Source organism: Dromiciops gliroides, chromosome 4 (assembly GCF_019393635.1).
Source record: "Dromiciops gliroides isolate mDroGli1 chromosome 4, mDroGli1.pri, whole genome shotgun sequence".
NCBI lineage: Eukaryota > Metazoa > Chordata > Mammalia > Microbiotheria > Microbiotheriidae > Dromiciops > Dromiciops gliroides.
Genome location: NC_057864.1, coordinates 70208823 through 70227135, shown reverse-complemented (window position 1 = coordinate 70227135; position 18313 = coordinate 70208823). Strand labels below are relative to the sequence as shown.

Sequence of the window (18313 nt, the reverse complement as noted above, 5' to 3'; positions counted from 1 at the left end):
GATTAAGTGACTTGGTCAAATGGCTAGTAAGTGTCTGAGGCCATATTTGAACTCAGGAAGTCTTCCTGACTCCAGCCATGTCACTCTATTCACTGTACCACCTAGCTAATCATCACTCCTTTATTTGTGTTATTTGCCCCTATAAGAGTGTTAATTCCTAGAAAGCAAATATTATTTAATGCTGGATTTGTATCCCACCTAATATAGTAACTGGCACATAGTAGATGTTCAATAAATGCTTTTTCCTTCCTCCCTCCCTCCCTCCCTTCCTTCCTTCCTTCCTTCCTTCCTTCCTTCCTTCCTTCCTTCCTTCCTTCCTTCCTTCCTTCCTTCCTTCCTTCCTTCCTTCCTTCCTTCTTCGCTGCAGGCAATGAACTACCTTATCTGTCAAAAGGAGTGAATAATAACCGTAGTATCTACCTCATAAAGATGTTTTCAGACTTAAACAAGGTAACCATGATAATACATATCCCTTTGCAAACTTTAAAATGCTATATAAATGCCAATTGTTTTTAGCACAGAATTTTCTAAACCAATGCCACAACCTGTTGGTTCCTGCTTTTCAAAATCTCTGAAATACATCCCCTTCTCTTCTCTGATACAGCTGCCTGTCTAGGGAAGGCTCTTATCGTCTCATGCCTGGACTATTGCAATACCCTTTTGGTGGCTCTGAGTGCCTCAAGTCTCTCCCCACTTCAATCCATCCTCCACTGAACCTCCAAAGTGATTTTCCTAAAATGTGAGCCCAACCATGTCATCTCCCTCCTCAATAAACTCCAGTGTCTTCCCGTCCAGAATTTGTTTGGCATCTAATACAGAATCCTCTGATTGGCATTCAAAGCTATTCATCACTTGGTCCCCTCAACCTGCTCCTTTCCAGTTTTCTTATACTTCGTTCCCCACCATGGACTCTTCAATCCAGTGACTCTGGCCTCCTGGCTGTTACCTGAACAAGACACTCCATCTTTTGGGTCCAGTCATTTTTGCTGTCTATCTCCCATGCTTGGAATGCTCTCTTCCCTTATTTACACCTCCTCACTTCCCTGTCTACCTTCAAGTCTCAGTCTTCTATAGGAAGCTTTTCCCAACCTCTTTTAATTCTAGTGACTTCCTTCTTTTAATTACTCCTATTTATCCTGTTTGTAGCTTGTTTATACATGTTTGTTCATTTACCAACTCCACCGTTAGATTGTGAGTTACATGAGGACAAGGATATTTTTTATTCCCTTTGTATCTCCAGTGCTTAGCATGATTCCTGGCACACAGTAGGTTCTTAATAAATGCTATATTGATTGGTTGATTTTTTTATTGTAATGTATTTGCATAAATTGATTTTGTACTGGAAAGGGATTTAGGGATTATCCAGTGAGCCTCTCATTTTTACCAATAAGAGAATTGAGACCAACAGAAGTAAGTGACTTACCCAAGGTCACACAGTTAGTCAATGACAAAGCAGAGGCTCAAACTCCTGGCCCTTGGCCCAATCAAAGGCTCTTACTATTCTATTTTCTGGTTTCATCTTATTCTTCAGGCTCTTCTTCTAGTTGTTCCATCTCCTTCCCCTTCCTCCTTTTTGATGTGCAAATAAAAAGGAAGCCCTGATAGGTAGTAGAGTTGCCTGAATAGTTCTTTCCTTTTCTCACTGTCCAGTTCTTTGCTCTTTCAAGCCATAAAACTATGAATCATCAGCTTTCCATTCTACCACCACCAAGGGATTCTTTTTTTTTTAAAACTAGGATGAAGAAGCAAGGAAGCAAATAGGCATAAATACCTCCAACCATAAAAGTGAAATAAATCAATATCACTTCTCTGCAGCCAGAGATGCTTAATAGGCAAAGATCACTGCCAGATTGTAAAAAATGTGTTTAGCAGGCGGTCGGGGCAAGTTTAAGCTACAGGAATGATTAGTAGAGCTGCTCCTCTCATCTTAGAATTAAATAACTTTTTCTTGAGAGCAAAGTGATGAATAGAAACTCACCTGTGTGGGTAACTGAAAGGGTTTTTCTTTGTGCTCTTATAAGGGTCCATTGCTATACTCAGGGCCACCAGACAGTGTTGATTCCACCTGGTTGCAACAAACCTGGCAAAACCTTCGCTTTGCCAAAGGCTTCCCAGGACCATTATAGGTGTCATTTATTTCATACAAGCTCATTTCCTTAAAACAGCATTGAATCTTCTTTGATGCTCTTGCCTGACTTTGTAATCCTAGCTTCTTCTGCAGAGGATGTCTGGGGCACCTGCAGGTCAGGGGGTTGGAGGTTAAGATTCCCATTACTATTTGCAGGTTTCAAGTGGGCTTCTCTTTGGTTCAATCCATTCATTACTTGGCTCCAACCTACCTTTCTGGCCTTATTTCACACTACTTCCCTTAAATATGGAGGTCCCCCAACACTGTCCTAGGTCCTTCTCTCTTTTTTTCCTCTGATGTTCTCATCTGTTTTAATGATCATCTCTATACCTATGATTTCCTTATATACATATCCAGCCCTAGCCTCTGACCAGAGATTTAGTCCTATACTGACAATAGTCTATTGGACTTTCCAAAATGGATGTTTCAGAGACATATCAAATTCAACCCATTCGCAAGTGAACTCCTTATCTTTGAATGCTCCCCTCCCCTCTTCCAAATTTTCCAAATTCTATTAAAATTCTTCCTTCAAGCCTTTCAGGTTTGTAATCTTGTTATTCTCATCTATTCCCTCTCCTGTGCCCTAATTATCCAATAGGTTGTCTGATCTTGTTTTTTCTACCTCTACAACATGTCACATGCAACCCCCCGCCCCTTTCACGGTTCATGCAGCTACCAGCTAGGTTCAGACTCTCACCACCTTTTTGCTTCTTAATTGCTTTCCATTCTTCAAGTGTTTCCCTTCATCAGTCTATCCTCCACACTGCTGCCAAAGTCATTTCCCTTAATCACGGATCTGGCCATGTCAATCTCCTATTCCATCAGCTGCCGTGGTTCCCTAAGCCTCTAGGATCAATATAAACTCCTCTGTTTAGCTTTTTAGCCCTTCTCAACCTGGCCCCAACCTTTCTCATCTCATTGGACAGTACTTTTCTTCCTGAACATTGCAATTAGATCAAACTGACCTCTCTGTTCCTCACACACAATGCTTCATTACCCATCTCCATGGCTTTGCACTGGCCACCCACCATGTGCTTCCTCCTTCCCTCTGCCTTAGGGGATCCCATTAGTCCTAAAGATTTGACTCAACCACCACGTTCTTCATAAAGCCTTTGCTGATCTCCTCAGCTGCCAGTGCTCTTTCTTCCAAACTCTTTTGAATTAAACAACTTTGTATTTATTTCCTTCCTACTTGTCCTGTATGTATTTACATGTCTTTGCTATCACCCCTGTTAGAATGTAAATTCCTAGAGATGTGGTTTTTGTAATCCCAAAGCCTAGCACTGTCCTTGGCATAAAGTAGGTGCTTAATTAAGACTTGTCTCCTCCTCCTCCCCTTCCTCCTCCTCCTCCTCTTTCTCCTCCTCTTCCTCCTCCTTCTCCTCCTTCTCTTCTTCCTCCTCCTTCTTTTAAAATATTATCTCATTTGATCCTCACAAGAACTGTTGGAGGTAGTTGCCACTATTATCCCCATTTTACAGTTGAGGAAATTGAAGCAGACAGAGGCTAAGTCACTTGCCCAGAGTCACACAACTAATAAGTGTCTGAGGCAGGATTTGAACTCATGTCTTCCTGACTGAAGGTCCAGAGCTTACCTACCGAGCTACTTAGCTGCCTCAAGAAATACTTGTTGATCAATTTATTGGTCACTTCCTATCATGCACAGCAGGGTCCAACCAAAATTGCTTTCTTAATTGTTTCTTATTGTACTCACTACTCCATGTCTTATCTCCATGCTGTCTGTCCCCCCTTATATGGGATGCACTCTCTCCTCATCAGTTACTCTTAAAATCAAGCCTCACCTTCTAGTGAGACCTTCCAGCTGCTAGTGTCTTCTCCCCCCTCACCTCCCATTAAAATTACTTTATTTGTCAGATAAACTATATTTATTTACATATGTCCATGGTGTCTCTCTGAAAGAATCCTCAAAGGCAGGGATTATTTCACTTTTGTCTATGCATCATCAGCATCTGGGATAGTTCCTGACTCATAGTAGGTACTTATTGTTTGTTGATTGACTTAAAGTTATTTTTTGAGCTTCCTTCTATGTCGCTTTATAGCACTTCTTATACATGCCTCTCAGAATATACTGCTTCTTTGACCCAAAGGAAAAGTGGCCAAGTAGTGAAGAAGGAGCATTAAGTCTGGGGTCAGATGACTATTTTTTGAATTTCAGCTCTGCTGCTTATTACCTGTGTGACCTTAGGCTAGTCACTTTACCTTTATGAGTTTCATTTTCTTCATCTGTAAGATGAAAGGTTTGAGGAGATGATTTCTAAGTTCCCTTTCACCCAATAAATTCTATAATCAAGGGGCAGCTAGGTGGTGCAGTGGATAAAGCACTGGCCCTGGGTTCAGGAGGACCTGAGTTCAAATCCGGCCTCAGACACTTGAAACTTACTAGCTGTGTGACCTTGGGCAAGTCACTTAACCCCAATTGTCTCACCAAAAAAAAACTCTATAATCAAGCCATTCTCCTATATCTTTCCTCCCCTTTCAACAAAACATCTGGAAAAAGCAATTACACCTGTTGCTTCTCTCTTCTCACTCTACCTTCTCTCCTCAACATTTTGCACCCCGGGCTTCAGAACTCATTGCTTAGCTGAAGCTGCTCTAACTCAGTCTGCATCCTTCTCAAACTGTTTGCTGTATTTTACATTGTGGATCAATCTCCTCTCTAAGATACACTCTCCTTTCTTGCTTTTTCTATTTTTTGGTGACAGTAATTTCTCTTGATTCTTCTCTTATCTGTTTGACTACCCTTAACGTCCTCCTAACAGTGGGTTCTGGCCAAGGATCTGTCCTACAACCTCTTCCTTTATACTTTCTCCTTCTATATTCTCTTTCTTGGTAACCTTGTCAGCTCCCATGGATTTAACTATAATCTTTATGCAAATGATTCCCCGTTTTATTTATCTAGCCAAAGTCTCTACCCTGCCCTTTCAGCTCATAGCACTAATTGCCTTTTGGACACTTCAAGCTCCACATGTTCAGAAATGAATCCTTTATCTTTTCCCCAAACTCAACCCTCTTTCAAAAATTCCTTATTTCTGTCAAAGGCCTCTCCATCCTTCTGGTATTTCACTCTTCTGCCACCCTAAATATCTATTTGGTTGCCAAATGTTGCCATTTCTATCTCAACATTTCCAAAAACCGAATTTGTTATTCCTCCTGAGCCCCTCCTTTCACAAAACTTCCCTATTACCCCCAGGGAACCACTGTCCTGCCATTTACCCAGATTTGTATCTTCAGTATCATCCTTCTTACTCAAAACTACTACTCATATCCAGTCTGTTACCAAGCCTTGTTATTTCTATCTTCACATCATTCATGCATGCATGTATAATACAACACAACACAATACAGGGAACAACAGACATGTATAATATAGACAAACACACATGCACATATGTATCTGTATGCCCACACAATGCCTATGCAGATATGTGTATATGCATGTATAGATAAGTGTATATTTATATACAGCTATATCTATATGCATGTATATATAATACATGTATATACACATACATGCATACGCATATGCATTTGCATACATATACATGTATGTACATACACATACACACACCCTTCACACCCTCCACCTTTCTGTAGGTTTCTGTCACCTTTTGCCTAGAATGTGTATATGTACACATAAGCATACTATACAAAAAATGAATACATGTATTTATAGGAGGGAGATCATTAGCAGTTCAGGAGACTAAGAAAGTCTTCATGCAGAAAGAAGTACTTGAGCTGAGTCTCAAAGGAAATCAGGGATTCCAAGAGGCAAAGATAAGGAGGCAGAGCATTCTTTCTAAGCATGGATGATAACCAATTCAAAAGAGATGGAAGATGGAGGATTATTCGTTCAAAACAGTGAATGGTCCAGTATGGTTGGATCAAAAAGCATGAGAAGGGAAGTAATGTATAAGAAGAACAGACAAATGGGGGCAGCTAGGTGGCACAGTGGATAAAGCACTGGCCTTGGATTCAGGAGGACCTGAGTTCAAATCCGGCCTCAGACACTTGACATTTACTGTCTGTGTAATCTTGGGCAAGTCACTTAACCCTCATTGCCCTGCAAAAAAAAAAAAAAAATCAAATAAATAAATAATTAATTAATTAAATGAAATAAAATAAAAAATAAAGCTACAGCTCTTAGTCATCTATTCTGAGTTTACTTATCTAGTTAAAAGCCACCTTCTCCATAAAGTTTTTTCTGATTTCTTCCCCAAACAACCTTGTTTTTAATTTGTAAATACTATTTTATACTTGTTCTTTTCTGTTAGAATATAAGCATTTTGAGGGCAGGGGCTATTTCATTTTTCTCTTTATATCCTCAGTTCCTAGCAGAGTATCTGCACATAGTAAATTTTTAACAAATACCTGTGCATTGATTGATTGATTATATTCACTTGGCTCTCCCTTTTCCATCTACATTTTGGATTTTTTTTCTTTTACTGCTCATTAGTACTTCTAAAATGAGGGGAAACCAGAATTCAAATTATCCACCTTGGCTACACACTTTCTTTTTTTAGAAGATTGAGTGGAGAAGTAATTTGAAAATAATGGTTTAAACAAGAATTAGGGATTACTTATGGATTAGCACAGATTACAGACTTTACACTTTACCATTAAAGCTCTGTAAACAAATGTTTCAAAGTAAATATTCATAGCATGAAAAAGTTTGACAGTGGTGTCTCCTTCAATTCTATGAATATTTATCAAGTGCTTTCTATGTACCAGGAGCATGGCAGGCTGTTGCTGGACTACTTTGATCAATAAAATGCAGTCCCTGGCCTCAAGGAATAGTCAAGTCCATAAAAGGATAGGAGAGAGGCACATAAAATATGTGTTACCAAGCAGAATGGGACAAATACACAGGAAGTGGACAACCAGAGTACTATGAGAATTCAGCGAGGGATCAAGGAAATATTGAAGAGGAATTGGTATTTGAGTTAGATCTTGAAGGAAAAGTAGGCTTTGAAACGAAGAATATCCAAGGGGAGAGAATGCCAATCAATCAATCAATCATTAACCATTTGTTATTAAACAATGATATTAACTGTCCTAAGTGCTGGAGATACATATTAAAAATAGTAAAGACAGTCTCTACTTTCAAGAACGTTACATTTAACTGGAGGGTAAACAACATGCTCACATGTAAATGGATATACAAAATAAATATGTAATGACTTGGGGAGTGCTGATAGTTGGGACAATTACAAAGGACCTTTTGAAATGGGTGGCATTTGAACTGAGCTTTAAACAGTGCTAGGAATTCAGACAGATCATTTAAGAACTGCCCCACCAATAGCAACAAAAGTATGGCTATCTTTCCTTAGCTCCATTGTTACTGGTGCCAATTTTCTGGGTGCAAGATAAAACTTCAGCTGTTTTATTTTAAACTTATCTTATTACTGATTTGGAACAACTTTTCAAATGGTTATTGATAATTTGCAATACTTCTTCTGAAAACTTCTTTTGACCTCATACATTTGTGAAAATTTCTTATATATCATGGACATAAGATTTTTATCAGAGAGATTTGTTGCTAATACTTTTCTCAAAATTGATAATTTCCTTTCTCATTCTAGCTGCATTGATTTTGTTCATACAAAAGTTTTAAAATTTTATCTAGTTGAAATGAAGTACTTTTTCTTTCATGATTACTTATATCCTTTGGTTAAAAATTGTACTCTTAGCTGTGGTTGTGAAAAGCAACTCCTTGCATGCTTTCAATTTTAAATGATGTGGATGTTTTTGTTGAATATTCATTTCTTATTTTTTGTAGTATATAGTGAAAGTTGCCAGCCTAAACCTAGCTTCTGCCAGACTGCTCTATAGTCTTTTTCCCATCAGTTTATGTTGTTGGATTTATTGACCATTGGACCATTGAGTTCAGTTGTTTCTTATTCTTGTTTATGTAATATATCTTACTGATATATATTTCTATTTCTTAATGAGTACCAGCTGAACTTAATGATACTTATTTATAATATAATTTGAGGCATAAAAGTGGTATGTCCTCTTAATTTGTCCTCTTTTCACTATTTCCTTTGAGATTCTTTTGTTCCTTCATATGAATTTTGTTATTACTTTGTGCAGTTCTGTAAAGTAACCTCTTGGTAGTTTGATTGGTGTAGCATGAAACCTGTAAATTAATTTAGGTAATAATGCCATTTTTATTATAATTATGGAGCTGAAACATAAGTGCATGGATTATGAATATCACTATAGTTACTTGCTTTCCTTTAATTCTGACAAGAAGGTGCTTTTTTGTATTTGTATTAATATAGTTCCAGTATCTTGGTAAATTTACCTCCAGATATCTTGTGCATTTTCTTATTTTAAATGGGATTTCGCTTTTTATCAAAATATGATGTTTTTGTTTTTTTATGATTGAAGTATTCTTGGTGTTCTTGGATTTATTTTTTATCCTGTTTAATGAAGCTATTAATTATCTAATTAGTTTCTTCACTGATTCTCTTGGGTTTTCTAAGTAAACCATCATGTTATCTGCAAGTAGAGATATTTTTATTTCCAATTTGCATATATTTAAGCCTTTAATTTCCTTATTCTGCCATTGCTTTTGCAGACATTTGAAGAACTACATCAAGTAGTGATGAGACAGTCTATTCTTGTGAAAGCTTTCAGTATTTCTTCAATACAAATAATGCCAATACTTGGCTTTAGAAGACCTAGTTCTTCCAACATCATGCTCAATAATCTCACCACAGCATTATGCTGTCTCTAAACTTCATTGCTGCATTATATAATCAAATCAAAGTAAATTTTATGACAGAAAAAACAAACAAACCACCCAACAACAACAAGCCCAACAAAGACTGGGAACAACTTAAGTATATTTGGGAGATGCCTGAATAAACTCTGACATATAATGGAATGTTATAATGTAGTTTAGAGTGATAAATTTGAGAAATATGAAGAAATATGGAAAAGTACATGAAGCTATACAGAGTAAGGAAAGAAAAACCAATAGAAGAGTGTAGATATTGACTATTGCTACTTAAAAAGAAAATATATCTACAAATTTAGGGGCAGATATAGAAATGAAAAGAATGTAAGGGAATGCAGAGGGAGTAACTGATAAAGATATGTATATGCTGAAGTTCATTTTTTTAAATGCAAAGTTTAAAAGGTATAGTAAATTGATTTTTAAGTTCCTTTTCTAGCCTACAGGGTTATTATCTTCAGCATGTATTAGTTTTAATTTGCTTTTATGTTAATGTGACTTGAAGATAAAATAATTGGTTAAAGAAACCTGAATCAAAAAAAAAAAAAAAAAAGAAACCTGAATCATTCTAATAGCACAATAACTATCCAAACATCCATAGTAGAAGTGATTATTATAGTGCTGATGACAAGTTCTGCCTTCCTGGAGAGGGCTGGGAATGGACAGAGAGGGCACTTGAGAAGGGAAGGCGTTCTTCACCCTCTCAGTAAAGGTGAGTCTGTGATAATAAGGTTTTCCCAAAAAAGCTAATGAGCTGCATCTCAGAAATGGCAATTGTCTGAGACTGTCCAGTCAACCTTGGGAGCCAGATGTAACACTCCAGGTGTCTGAGAGTTGCAGTTGTAAGTTGCAGTTGTAATACTTTGAAGATAAGAGAGAAAAAGAAAGAAGTGGGACAGTAGTTTGAGGGGGCACTGGGGCTTAAGGAAAGATCTTTTTTTTTAAGTATCAAGGACAGTTCGGCATATTTGTAGAAAATTAGGAAGGAACCAGTGCAGAGAAATATATTGAAGATATAAAGAGGAAAAGAGATGATTAATTAATTAATTCAGGATCTAGAAGAGCCAGGAGGGCATGGGATCAAGGGCACAACTGGAGTGGTAACATTTGGTAAATATAGAGCTCAGTTATTTGTGTAATTTTAAAATGAAGGAGAAGGAGATGGGCAAAGGTATAAAAAGTTTTGAAGTATGAGAGATATTCATTACCCTCATCATTGCATTTATAGTGAGTGTACTTTTAGGTTCACCAAGCCCTTAGCATATACATACATACATACATACATACATACATACATACATACATACATACATACATACATACACCCACACAAATATATGTACATATGTTTATAAATGTATAATTTGAGTTACACAACAAATCTGTGAGATGGGTTCTATCATTATGTACATTTTCCCGGTGAGGAAACTGAGGCTGAGAAAGGTTGAGTTGAATGATGCCGGCCTTAATAAAATAGAAGACAAGGGCATCTACTGAGAATGTTGTAGGACTTAGTCTGGAGGCTCTGGGAGAATTAAGGGGCTCTTTCTTGTTGATCTTCAAGAAGAATCTTGGAATCCCCAGAACTGGGAAGGGCTAAAAGAGAAGATCATCCATAGTCTCTTATTTCCCAAGTCTGAATAGAGAGCTTCAAGGAGTTGGGATTTGAATATTTTTTTAATGGAATAATTTGCTATTTTGTAAATTTTTGTCATTTTTTTCAGTCATGTCAGAATCTTTGTGACCTCCTTTTGGGGTTTTCTTGGCAAAGATACTTGAATGGTTTGCTATTTCCTTCTCCAGCTCATTTTACAGATGAGGACCTGAGATAAACAGGGTTAAGTGACTTGCCCAGGGTCATTTAGCTAGTAAGTATCTGAGGTCAGATTTGGACTCAAGTCTTCCTGATTCCAAGCCTGACACTGTGCCAATTAGCAACCCATTTTCTGTGAATATGTGTATGTGTGTGTGTACAAACATACACACACACACACACACACACACATATATAATGTGTGTATATAAACACACATTATATATGTATACATACAGACATATGTATATATACAACTATATACACAGTACACATAAGCACACACACATACACAAACACATATATAAAATCAACAATAGAGAAAAGACTTTGAACTGTGTCTTTAACAGTAAGGATTTTTTTACCCTGAACCAGTGAACCATCCACATATTCTCACCTAGTTATCATGTGTCCTAGGGCACGCGATGGCAAGATAGCCCATTTGGGGTTAGGGCTGCAGTGCATGACCCTGTAAAAGTGGTAGGTAGCTGTCCCACATAGGATTTGAACCCATGACAAAGTGGGGTAATTTTCTCACTTGTTTCACAATTATCTGTGAAATCGTAGAAAGCTTGTCAGAGTGCCTAGAAGCCATGGTTGTAGGCATGATAGCAAGACATATATCCATTGATTTAAGAGTCTGACAATGAATTGGGAAAGGAACAGTGACTGCACATTCCAAGGCCTCTTACTTCATAGAACATGGTATTTCTAAAAGGTCTATAGTGACTGTTGTTGTTTTATATTATTTAAATGAGCAAGTGTCCTAGTTTCACAAGGAAGAGAATTTTTCATCAAATTTATTGCACATCTGTTTAAAGAATATGTGACAACAGTATGCATAAATCTCCAATCAAAATATTACAGAATGAGCCAATTTCATGATATTAAAAATGTATGGCAAGGCACAATGTGCTGAAAATGTGAGGTTGCCATGTGCCTTTTCTGCTCCACTTGTATTGGACTATTTAGCCTCAAATTAAATTTTGTGCAAAAATATACTGGAGGAAAAAGGAGTTAAACTTGGCTCTAAACAATTAAGCTGATGGTTATAAAAGTCTGTCTATGTAATGTGCCGACATTGCAGATATATTTTTATAGCAACAAGATTTTTTTGGGGTAGTATTTTACACAGATTTTGAAAGATTTAAATTATATATGTCATAGCATATAATAACCCTTTATGGGTATTGGATAATATCCTAATATGAGAAAATTTTAAAACTCCTAATACTTAGAAATCTTAGAATGGTTTATAAACATGTTCCCCTGATTTTTGGTTCAATTGGGTAAACTGAGCTTATAGGAAAGGTCTTAACATTTCCAGTTGATCAGCCTAGTATCTATTAAAAGGCAAAGAGCACTGGATTTTGACTAAGGAGAGACCTGAGTTCAATGAACCCTTCTCTCTAAAACTTACTTGCTGTGTGATTACAAACTACTCCCTTAACCTCTTTGAACCTTAATTTCTTTACTGTACAATGGGGATAAGAATACCTATAGTATCTCTTTCTCAGAGTTGTTGGGGGGCAAATGAGATCATGTACTTTGCACAGTCTAAAGCATCATTGAAATTTCAGTTACCCTTGTTCTCTTGGGAAGACCATTGTCATCTTTACCCATTCAGGAAAGCATTTACTATATCACCAGGGTATACTGATTGAACATCTACTTGAGTGTGATGCTCTCTCTATGAGTGCCAGGCAAGGTGAACATTCATGATACTTGCATTCTCCCCAACCAGAAGCACTGGTGACCTAGCTTTGTTCCTCTATTTTCCTTCCTTCCTTCGTTCCTTCCTTCCTGTTATTTTTTATCTGGCTTTTTAGTATGTACTTGAAAGATTGGCAAATTCTACAAATCAGCACTCATTTTTTTGTGGTGTCTAGACTTAAGAAAGTGATGGAGAAAATGTTAATGACACAGATTAAACTTAAATGCATATAATATATGTTTTTGGAGAGCCAGTTGTTAAACATTTACCAATATACCCCTGGATTATACTTACCCTGCTTGGCTCCAGAAGGAAGCATTATGATCAATGGGTAGAAATCACAAAGAGTCAGATTTCAGTTCAATGTAAAGAAATATTTCCTAAAAATTAGAGCTATCCCAAAGTGGCTTGGATTCCCTTGGGCATTAGTGGATTCCTCTACCTGTGGATCTTCAGGGAGAAGCTGAATGAACCTTTCAGGGGATGTTGTAGAATGACTTCTTGGGTGGACTAGGCTGGACTAGATTGCCATTGGAATACCACGATTCTATTACCTTTCCTTCCGAATATTAGTTGGATATTTACTAAACAGATGGTCTATATAAAGGTGAATATATAATACTAATATCTACTGCTGGGCCCAAGGGAGACAGTGGCACTGCAGCTAATTCCTTTCCCCAGAGGGTCCCGCTGCTCTGCACCCATATATGTGGTTTATAAGAGGTTCATTCCAGGGGGATCTTGGCCTAAAATGAGAAGGGGGCTAGGCTACCTATTCTCCTACTCTTTGGATCATTAAGTCCTATATCCTGGTGGTCTGGGGAAACAATTGCCAAAGACCTAAGTTGTTAGGCTGTAACTACACCTCCCCCAAAGAGGAAGCAAAAAAAGTCCACAATGAGTAATTTAAATCAGACACAGGGCAGGTGTTTTTTTCTTATATACAATAGAATTGCTAAACATAAAAGCACAGGATGCATTGATAGAACTACTTAAGACAGGCTTCAGTAACCTAACTTAAAAAGATTGTCACAATCTGCTGGGATACATATGCAAACCTCACCAGAACATAAAGCACTTTTCAAGAATACTGATTAAGCATTTTTTCCTTCACCTTTAGTTCTGTACTGTCTTTCCTAAAATCCATGTCTTCTGGCTAGCCGGGCCAGGAGCTTTTCATGCTTCTCTTGTTGGTGTCATCTTCTCTGATGAAGACGCTTCTTTTTGTTGTCAGCTACCTTCTTTCAATGGAATCAAGACCTCTGAACAACTTGAGCCTAACCTTTAGGTGACAAGGAAGTGGCCATAATGCTGGTAGGCAAGGATTAGCATGTTATTCTCCCACCAGTGGAAATGAGAGAGCTATATAAGGTACCACTTGAAGGGTCAAAGGAAAATAGAACCACCTTGAAGCTCATTTCCTTTTTGCACTGATTCACCATCCTTCATCTCTCCTCTCCCCCTCACTATCCCTGTCACAGGCTGGGAGGGACCACTGAATATTTTCTACATCATACCAAGGTGAGAAGTCCTTTCAATTCTAAATCACCATGTCTGAAGAATTTGGAAGTTTCTAGTGGGGGCTGCTGGAAGGAGAATTTACATTTAGATAGTTGAATCAGAGAAAGCTTCATGAAGACAATGATATTTGAATTGAATTTGGAAATATGGCTATGGTGTGGTGAGCATAGAATGGGAGCAAGGTATTCCAAGTGGAAATAACAGCTTCACTAAAGGAACAGAAATAGCAAAACACCAGGTGACTAGCACCAAGATGCTTATTGGAGAGAAGTAAAAATTAAAGCTAGAAATGTTTCCTGAGTTTAATACTGCAAGAGTTAGATTCTCGGTAATCCCTCATTCACCATACATGTCTTTAATGATATCTTGAGTAATACCTTATGTGTTGATAATATGGGAATATACTGCACCCTACTACTCTGACCTATAAATTTGATGTTTTTTTCTGCTATCATGGGGCTCTATGATTCATAGACAGAGCATCACTTGAAGAATGTTGACATTATAGTAGACAGAATGTTGGATTTGGTGCCAGTGGGCATGAATTTAAATCTAAACTTTGAATATCTTTGTGACCCTGGTCAAGTCATGTTATGTAGGTATGATTCAATCTCCTCATCTGAAAAATAAAAGGAAAAAAACTCAATCATTTCTAAGATTTCTTCAATCTCTACATTCATGACCATACAAATATTTTAAAAACGATTTGGACAGCCAAAAATAGCAACTGACTCAGTGGACTTGTTGTGATTTGGACATTAGGCATTTTTCATCAATTTTATTTTTCAATGGGGCTAGCAAGGCTGATGTTTTTGGAATACTATTCTCACTGAAGAAACTTGTTAGTGTTTTACTATAGTAAAAGCAACACAAACATTGAGCAGGAAGTATTTGGAGATGTTTATAGTCAATAAGATTCTTTGAAGCTCATCTTCCATGATACTGGTGAACCCCTTAGGAAACAAACCCCTGTTTTGTACCCCACTTGATGCTGGCACTAAGTGGAATATTTAAGAAATATTTGTAAAGAAACCTGTATGATTTTTAACATTTTTCAAATTAAAAAAAAATCTTTCTAAGACTTGTAAAACAGCTGCTGGAAGTACTTAAAGAGTTTTCCCATCAGACCAGGGAGATAGATTCCCTATACATTTCTTCAAATCCTTTAGAATGTGCTTTAGAATCAACATGGAAAAAAGAAAAAAAAAACAAATCATTGTTCTTCAATAATGTGAGGCAAGAGAAATAACCATGGAATAACACAGTTAGATTTTAAGGAGGATCTGTTTACTTCCTATACCAAATCCAAACCAAAATGAACACCAATGAATGAATTTTTTAGCTATATACGAGTTAAACTTTTGGTACTAGGAATCAGGGTTGTTGGATTTTTTTTTTTTTTGGTCATTCTGCATTAACACATTTTAAGAGTGCTTAATGTCAAAGAAATGGAAACATCAGAATTTAAACAGCTTTGTAAACTATAAAATGAAACAGCATATATGTCTTTGTCACTCTCTTTGTCCATTACTGCATATGTCACCAACAATTCTGAAAGGAGACCCTGAAACATTACTTTGTCCTTTCTGTTTTAAACAACAGAGTATTTAAGCAACAAATAGTTCTAGTGTAAAATGAGGGGGAGAGGTTGATTTGTACTTTGAAAGTTCTAATGTAAAATGAGGGGGAGGGGTTTCCTAATCAGTTGGATGAGATTTCCGGGAGGAAGCCTTTGTCTGGAGGCATTTGAGTGACACCTTTCCATGAAGAGTATGGGTATGCCCACTGGCCCTTTGCTGAGAGAACACAATAATCCTGATTGGTTTCCCGTGGCTGTAGCTGTCTCCAAGATGATTGATCGTCTGGGACTCTAAAGGATGAACTTCAGCTGAAAGAGTTGCCCCATTCTGTGATATATAAGAAAACAAGGTGAGGTCTCGGCTCACGCTATTTTGAGCATCCTTTGTAACTTCTGTCATTCAGAATACATTCTAGCATTTAGCAAAGCAGAGTTGGGCCTACGGGGAAGGAAGCCTATGCTTAGTCTGTTCCACAAGGAATTCAGAAAGGTTCCCTTGAAGTTGAGGCTTTAGAGGAGAGATCCTGAGGTTGTCCTTTCATCCAATTTTCTTGAAGGTGACCCTAGTCACTGGAAACCAATCAGAAACTGAATTCTCTCAGCAAGGTGCCCAAGGGCATGCCCATATTCCCCATGTTCAAGTACTCCTCAAATGCACCAAAATAATGATTCATTATGTAATTTTATCATAGCAATGGGAGATCCCATCTGAAAAATAAGGTGTTTGGACTAGATAGATTCTAAGGTCCCTTCAAATTTTAGCTTCATGATCCAGAGATCAGCCTTCTTTAGGCTAGCATACACAAACAATTTTATTTGTGTGTGTGTGTGTGTGTGTGTGTGTGTGTGTGGGCACTTGGGGTTAAGTGACTTGTCCAGGGTCACACAGCTAGTGTCAAGTGTCTGAGGCTGAATTTGAATTCAGGACCTCTTGAATCCAGGGCCAGTTCTCTAACCACTGTGCCACCTAGCTGCCCAACAATTTAAAATTTAATATATATGTATATGGACACACACACATATATGTTTCATGTGCAACAGAGGAATTAAGAAACAGGATCCAAATATTAAATTATGACAGACCATTGTGTATAATTTTCCTGTGATGCTCAAGAGGGACAACCTCATTGTCACTTCCACCCAACAAAACTGAAGAATTATATGCTAAGCATTTCAAGATATCATGCAAATATTTTAAAGATAAAAGCAAATGATCCCTTCTAGAAGGGTGTAGGCCAGCATTGCTCCAATTTGTACAGATAATTAGCTGATTGGTGTTCCATAGACCTCCAACATAGGGGCATTGGGACAATCTGCTAGGATTTTTATCATACTCTATTCTCAAGTTTGTAGAGTAGTTGAGTGCTCAACATCACAATGAGGTATTCTTTGATCCATTAACACAAGTTCATTAACAGCACAGTTATCTGTGTTTCCACATGATTTATTTTCTTCTTCTTCTTTTTTTTTTTTGGAGAGGCAATTGGGGTTAAGTGACTTGCCCAGGGTCACACAGCTAGTAAGTGTTAAGTGTCTGAGACCGGATTTGAACTCAGGTAACTCCTGACTCCAGGGCTGGTGCTCTATCCACTGCACCAGTTGCCCCCCACATGATTTCTTATAACTCATATAATCCTCTAGAATTGAATTCACAATCTTTTTGGCAGCAAGACAGAACAGCTGTTTGAGTTTGGTGAACAAGTCCCAGTCATAAAGAAGCCAAGGCTTCAGCTCTTAGTACATCTTACTTTTAGCACTCTACTCTTTTGGTGAATGTTTCTTCATTTCTTACAGGCCTTCTCAGACCTTTTTCTCTTAAGGTGGTTCAGGCACCTCACTGATGTTACCACTTTCCCTAATTTTAGTGTGTGTGTGTTTTTTATTTCACTTTGACATTTTTCTATTGTTGATAAGATGTATTCTTTCCTGGAGCTGCATCTTTTTCTTATACTTAACCTCTGTCTGCCTCAGTTTCCTCAACTGTAAATGAGAATAATAACCTATCTCATGGCTTTGTTGTGAAGATTATGAGATATTTGTAAAGCATTTAGCACAGAGCTTAGCACAAAGTTGGCACTTAATAAATACTTGTTCCTTTCTTCCTTGAGAGCATGGACTGTTTCACTTTCCATTAGATTGTAAGATCCTTGAGGGCAGGGACTATCTTTTGCCTTTTTTTGTATCTCCACTCTTTAGCACAGTGTCAGGCACATGGAACGTGCCTAATAAATGTTCATTGACTGACTGTTCCACATGGGCTTTGTTTCTACAGTTTGGGGTCCATATATTTGAGGCCTCAGCTTCTTGCTTGAGCCTGTTCATACCTGTTCTTATTTCATACATTCTATTTCCTTGTTTGTCCTTTATGGCAACTTTTGCACACTTCATAAAAGAGGGGGCCATGGAAATACAACAGCCATTTACCCTTTTGGGCTTTGGAGCCATGTATAAATGACTTAACATCTTCTGAAATGTTTTCTTGTTCTCCTCCACCATCCTTAGCCTCAGCATACTCACATCTAATATGACCAGGCTCAAACAGTAGCATGGCTGAACAATCTCAGCTCTGACCTCACAATGGGGTGTTTTTACCAATAGGAGCACTGCATCAAGACTGTGAAATCCCAATTCCCCTTCCTTTCCCCTCCCCATCTCATCCTGGACCTTCCCTCAGTGGCTAGGGCCTCTTTATCCTGGAATAGCCAGCTCTCCCTGGGGTCTGCTCACCCTAGTACATCCCTCCACCTGACTGGTTCCCTTTTCCCTTTGCTTGTTCCTCTCAAGCCCTCTATTTTCTG

At 37.8% G+C, this 18313-nt stretch overlaps 1 pseudogene; it reads right to left on the bottom strand.

The window, feature by feature from the left end:
- The window catches only part of LOC122754611, a 28651-nt pseudogene extending 10640 nt beyond the window's left edge, over positions 1 to 18011 (bottom strand).
- Positions 18012 to 18313: the final 302 nt, after the last annotated feature.